Below are 7122 nucleotides of genomic sequence, written 5' to 3' on the forward strand. Positions count from 1 at the left end.
GAGGAGAGGAGGAGAAGAGGAGAGAGGAGGAGAAGAGGAGAAGAGGAGAGGAGGAGAAGAGGAGAGGAGAGAAGAGGAGGAGAAGAGGAGGAGGAGAGGAGAAAGAGGAGAGGAGGAGAAGAGGAGAGGAGGAGAAGACTAGAGGAGGAGAAGAGGAGAGGAGGAGAGAGAGAAGGAGGAGAGAGGAGAGAGAGAGAGGAGGAGGACGAGGGAGGAGGAAGAGGAGAGGAGGAGAAGAGGAGGAGGACGAGGAGAGGAGAGAAGGAGGAGGACGAGGAGAGGAGAAGAGGAGGAGGACGAGGAGAGGAGGAGAGAGAGGAGGGACGAGGAGAGGAGGAGAAGAGGAGGAGACGAGGAGGAAGAGGAGAGGAGGAGAGAGAGGAGGACGAGGAGGAAGAGGAGAGGAGGGGGAGAGGAGGGGGGAGAGGAGGGAGAGGGGGAGGAGAGGGGGAGTGGTGATGCAGTGTGGCTGTGGCAGAAATAAAAGAGGGATAGGAGGGTGGCGACAGGCCGAGGAATGAAAAGTGAGAGACAGTGACAACACACACACACACACACACACACACTTTAATGAAATATCATGTCAGAGCGCTGTGCCACAGGCCACATCTCCATCAAGCAGAGGAAATGAACAGAGAGACAGAAGCGCACACACACGCTGCACGGAAAGAGAGAAAGACTGCTGGATTATTGCCTTCATTCTGCAGACCTGAAATATGCTGGATTGTTTTAACCCATGTTTGGGTCAAATATGAACAAACCCAACCGTTGGGTTTAAAAGTTATGAACTCAGAACACAACACTGCACCTAAATGCAAATAAAAACTTATTATTATGATGATGATTATTATTATTATTATTATAACCATTTGTATAGATCTAGACAGATCATATCAATCATACTGCACTTTAATACTTCCCCATGCAGTTATTTTAATTTGATGAATATTTTAAATTAGCTTATATTTTTAGTTTTCGTGTTCATTTTAGTTTCATTTCTTTTAGTAATTTCGTTAAGTGCTTTTGTCATTTTATTCACTGTAGATGTGCAGTGTGGAGTCTCAAAGTCAGACAGGCAACCACCAATTAGGGCTTGAATGGACGAGCCAGTGACAACCATAGATACACATAATAAAGGCTAGATGTCTTACGGCGGAGTCTCGAACGTCATCACCGGCGGCCATCTTGTCACAGGCAAGCTTTCTGGCGGGCTCTGTGGTTCCTGATGTAAGTGAGTGATCTGGACGAACACACATACTCTTATCTCGCTGAAATCTTGACGGATTTACAAACGGTTTGGTTTCTTACAAACGTTATTAACCTGCCTATAATTCTGGATGCTTGAACATGTTGAAATATATAATATTTTAATTATGCATAAGTATGCAGTGTCATAACTACATATCTGACGTTTATAACAAACCAACCCGTTTGAAAATCGGTAGAAAATGTAGCAAGTTATGGTTATTTAAAAAGTACCATTAAAACACATTGTTACGAGTGAGCGAGCTGACTGTGACAAGATGGCCGCCAGGTGCGGACGAGACATCTAGCCTTTATTATGTGTATATCTATGGTGACAACAGCATGTGAAGCATCCCGAAGGGCCTTGAAGAGCTGATGACCTTTGAGCGCATGAGATTCAAGCCGGAAAAATCCAGATCCCTGGTGTCGAAGAAAGGAAAGGTCACTAACAAATTCTGCTTTACGCTTGGCAACACCCAGATACCATTCCAGACAGAAACAGTCGGCCCAGATCCGGTATAAGTGGAATCCACATCTGGGCCGACTCTATATATAGGGCTTTTACACCGGAGGAACCTTTTCATAGTTGATCGCACTGCAGGAACTAGGAATGATTTTCTAGGAACTCCTTTTGGAGGAACTAATTTATCTCCTACTTCAGAGTCGGGTCTAAACCTACACTATAGGAACTATCAGTGACGACTAACACACATTTACTCCTGAAACCAACTCTACGAACATGGAAAACAGTGATAGACGGACCTCTTAACCTCTACACGAGGAGAAAATCCAACGCAACTTTGACGGGAACCAAGAGAAACATGATTATGTATTGTATAGCATCACAGTCCAGCTTAAGTAAATTCAGTGGTTCATTTTTGTTGTAAAATAGTTATTAGGAAGACGACCATCTCTTTTATCAGGGCTGGGGAGAGGGTATCACCAGTTAGGACCAGCTCATCCGGCCTGATAACAACAGCACAGGACTGGGAGCTGAGAAGAAACTGTTTCTGAAAGCGGTTAACATCACCGAGGCCAGATATGGAGCTGATCCCAGAATCCTATCCTCTCCGAACTTACATTTCCCTGAGGAGGACCGTATCGAGGAGGACAAGAGTGCAGAAGACACGGCTGGCATGTGATGGGATGCAGCGCAGTCTCTCTGCAGGGACTGTAATATACTTACTACTGAAGCCTGTTACTCCACGGAGGAGCATATAGCACACTGAGAACATTTCTCCACCTCTCCTGTTCTCTGCAGCTTCTCCAGCTCTTTCCACCTCGGCTGTGACACTCCTCCTCCAGGTGTGATGGAATTCTTCGGTTTCCGCAATATGTGCCCAATCCACCCCACATTTTCATGACTTTATTTCTACTTCTATTGTAGGCTTGCTCTTCCCCAGCTCTTCGTTCTTTATTTTATCAGGCCATCCGATGATAAAAATACGTCTGCGGCAGTTAGCTTGTTCAGGAGGTTCTTTGTTGTTTTCCACGTCTTAGATCCGTAGAGGAGTGTGTTTTTTATGCTTGAGTTGAATAGCCGTATAGTAGGCTATAGATCTTATGTAGCCCCGCCCCCTTTTCAGCGCTGCGCTCGTTGTCTTGACTTCCGGTTTGTATTTTCACAGCGATCTTGCGTGTGTGAATGAACGGCTCGTTTTAAAATCTTCCCGGTCTACTGACATTTGTTAAGACATCTGCTTCAAATATTACAATCCTCATGCTAAATTTTTCGTTAACTTTACATTAAAGGTGCATTAAGCAACTTTTCATGTTAAAAATACCCGTTTTCTAACCCATACATGCTTAAACAATTGCCTGATGGGCTGAATGAGCCCTTCTCTGATCACTGAGATTGTCTCTATAATCCTGTAAAGTAAAATAAATGAGAGGGATTCGGGCCGGAGTTTGAGACTGTGCATGACGTCATGCGCGTTCACGGCACGCTCACACAGCTATGTCTGGCAGGTTTGTGTATTCGCCGGCATTCTCCGTAGAAGATGGATTGTTGACCTGCTTGTAGTTCATTTCAAACACCAACGCAAACTCCACGTAAGATAAAACAAAGAACTGTCTCACAGGAGTGCGCACACGCACAAAAAAAAACATGTGCGTGTGGTCCATGAGCGTGCACATCTCTGGCTGCAGTTTCGCTTGCCGCCAGAGGTGCCATAGTTCTGCAAAAACTCAGAATCTTGCGCTATGCACCTTTAAGTAAATCCACTTTAAAAGCTAGTTACTCTCCTGGACAGCGATCCCATTGAAAATACACAGAGCGACCGCAAAACGGAAGTTCAAAGACAATATTCTAAAGATGGCTGCAGCCTTGTTTCTCTGGCGCATAAGATAGACTATAATATTCAGGGCATTAACTATAATTAAAAAAAGCTTAAAGGAACACTTCACCCATTTGCATTAGAATTTGTATCTTTAGAAACCCAGTCACATTTTTGGTCATGGTTTATTCCCTTATTTTCCCCTGAGATGGGAGAAATAAGGATTTAAGTGTTCCACTTCCTACTTTTTATGACGCAAAAATCGTCAATTTGCGTCATAAAAAGCAGGAAGTCAAATTTCTTTGAATAAGGGTAAGACTACAAACACTAGCTCATCATTTATCCAGTAGAAGGCGCTGTTCCGCATGTTTTCAACCCGCCCATAGAGGGATCTCACTCACAGAATGTACATATAGTGTCAGCCATTCTTTATTTGGAAGCTAAGCTAACAGTTTCTTATTCTGTGGAGAAAGCTGAGTAGTAGCGGTGACCATCCTCTTTTTCCCGGACATGTCCGGCCGTCGAGATCGTCCAAAATGTCCAGGATTCGGCTTTTGCTTTCTGCAGTCGCATTCATTGTTTACATGCACACCTTTTGTTTCAATCTAACTGAATTCATTCCGATTGGTGAATCTGAATGTAGTGTTTACATGAACGCTAAACAAGTGATCGTTTGATGTGCGTTTTAACATTGCTAGGAAAATCCCCGCTCCTCCGTGAGAGATACGAGACCGGTGCGTCTCACAGGCGCCGGCGCCACTCATCAGTAATCACGCCACCGGGCTCGCATCGTTCTCCGCGGCCGTCAGTCTCGTTCCTGCTCGTCACAGTAAACATGAGGAATGGCGACTGAAGAACGCAAAAGCCGAATCCTGGACATTTTGGGCGACATCAAAATACTGGGCAGACTCACGGAGACTCACTAGTAGCATAGCCTTGTTGTTTACTGCGATCTCTTACCGGTAGGCGTGGCCTCCTAGGGCAGCGAAGCAAGTGCATTCTGGGAGTTGTTGTCTTTCATCCCCATAAGCCAAAAATACATTTTCTGTTTTTTCTCAGTCTAGAAGGCTCCAAATTCAAAAATAATTTCACATTTCTTCTACATAAATTACCCATTTTTAATACACATTCATCTTTCCAGAGGTGAAGTGTTCCTTTAAATTTAAGCCAGTTGCCAAGGCCACGTTTCTCTCTTTTTTTTCTTTTTTTTTCCAGCTTGATGTAGCCTATAACTACAATAATTAAAACTGAAACAAAATGTTTATAAGTCTGTATAGACAAAAAATAGATAAAATAATAATAAGAAAAAAAGATCACATATAATAACGGCCAACAAAATTACTAAAATAGAAATATAAAAAACTATTAACTCTATGTACTAAAATAACAAACAAAATTAAGTCTATAGTCTACATTTAAAAAACAAAATGGCAAAAACGCACAACAAAATTACTACAAATTAAAATGAAAAATAAAAACTAATTTACTTATTGAACATTTTAAACAAATTCAAGATAAAGACAAATTCAAAATGTGAATAAAATTATAATACCATCTCAATTATAATAAAAACCCAAACATAAAAAGAACAGCCCAGAACACTACATCCAAGCACAAAAATAATAATAATAAAATCCTATTTAGGGCTAAATTGTTTAATTAATAAAAAATAATTGTATATATATATATATATATATATAATTATTATTATTATTTTAATTTTTTTTATTTATTATTATTATTATTTTAAGTGCACAAAGATAGTAAGTTATGTTAGTAGATAGTAAGTTATGTAAGTTATGACTGATGTGTGGTGTAATGACTGATATAATCGTGCTTGACAGACACGGAGCTGATGAAGCTGTTAATGGAGTTTCTAAAGCGTTGCTCCTGATGAAAATGACTGTAATTTCAGCTCAATGTTGGACACAGACTGCTCATCATAACACACACAAACAGTTTTCTGCTTCATAAGCGATTTAGACTGTAAACAAATACGCAGTTTAATCATCTTGATGTTGATACTCAACTTCATATCTCTGCAATATCAGCACACTGTGAAAACCCTGCATTACTGTAAAGCAACAGCAGCACCTGCTGTACAGAAGAGAAACTGTATCATTTACACAGAATAGAAACTCAATGCCATTATTCACTCACCCTCATGTTGTTCCAAATGGACTGTCTCATTCTTTTCACAATGTGCACACTACTCTTTTCAATACAAAGTTAAAGCATAAAAAGTGACCAAGAGCGTTCAAGCGCTCAATGACATTATAAACGGACAGTTCTGGTCCTGGACGAACTGTTAAAGTCATACTAAAATGTGATTATGGACCACAAAACCAGGGTCATTTTTAAAAAAATAAATAAATTGAGATATATAGATAATCTGAAATCTGAATAAATAAGCTTTCCATTGATGTGTGGTTTGTTAGGATGGGACAATATTTGGCTGAGATACAACTATTGAAAATCTGGAATCTGAGGGAGCAAAAAAATCGAAACATTGAGAAAATCTCCTTTAAAGTTGTGCATTTATGTTCACGATTGTGCTGCATTCACTCACAAAAATACATGTTTTGTATATTTACGGTAGGAAATTTACTAAATATCTTCATGTAACATGATCTTTACTTAATATCCTAATGATTTTTGGCATAAAATAAAAATCTATAATTTTCACCCATAAATGTATTGTTGGCTCTTGCCACAAATATACCCGTGCGACTTATAACTGGTTTTGTGATCCAGGGTCACAAATAAGCAATATAGTGTAGAAGTTATTAGCCTTTAAATAGCTGCTAAGTTAAAGTTTCAAAGAAAATGCAAGTACACTGCAGTTAAAAATTTGGGGTCAGTAACATTTTTAAATTTTTTGAAGGAGTTACACCGCACTCACGATCACCAGGTGCCAGACAAACAAGACTGAAAATCTCAAAAAAATAAATAAACTTAGATCCTTAAAGCAAAAGTTGTATGTGTTGATGTGTTCTGATGTGTTCAAACACAGTTAAGTTGATTGTTACATTCATTGTCTGTATGCCCTGAGGATGGGCGTTTGACCGAAAGCTTGGTGATTAAATTTGCTTTATTTATTTAAAATTTGTTTTTGAAAGAAGTATCTTCTGCACACCAAAGCTCCATTTATTGAATCAAAAATATGATGAAACCATCAATATTGTGAAATATTATTACAATTTAAAATTTTCTGAATAAATATATTCTAATGTAATGTATTCCTGTGATCAAAGCTGTATTTTCAGCTGCATTACTCCAGTCTTCAGTGTCACATGATCCTTCAGAAATCACTCTAGTCTAATATGCTGATTTGCTGCTCAAGAAACATTTATTATTATTATCAATGTTGAAAACAGTTACACTGATTCATATTTTTTGTGGAAATCATGTTGCATTTAATTAATAGAAAGTTCAAACAAACAGCATTTATTTGAAACCGATTTTTTTTTTCTAACATTAACGCTTTACTGTCACTTTTGACCAATTTAATGCATTCCTGCGGGATAAAAATATTAATAAAAATAAAAAAAAGTAGCGGAATGATTTTTTTTTAACTAAATGAAACAAACAGAAGCACCAA

Source organism: Phoxinus phoxinus, assembly GCF_949152265.1.
Source record: "Phoxinus phoxinus genome assembly, chromosome: 5".
NCBI classification, from domain to species: domain Eukaryota; kingdom Metazoa; phylum Chordata; class Actinopteri; order Cypriniformes; family Leuciscidae; genus Phoxinus; species Phoxinus phoxinus.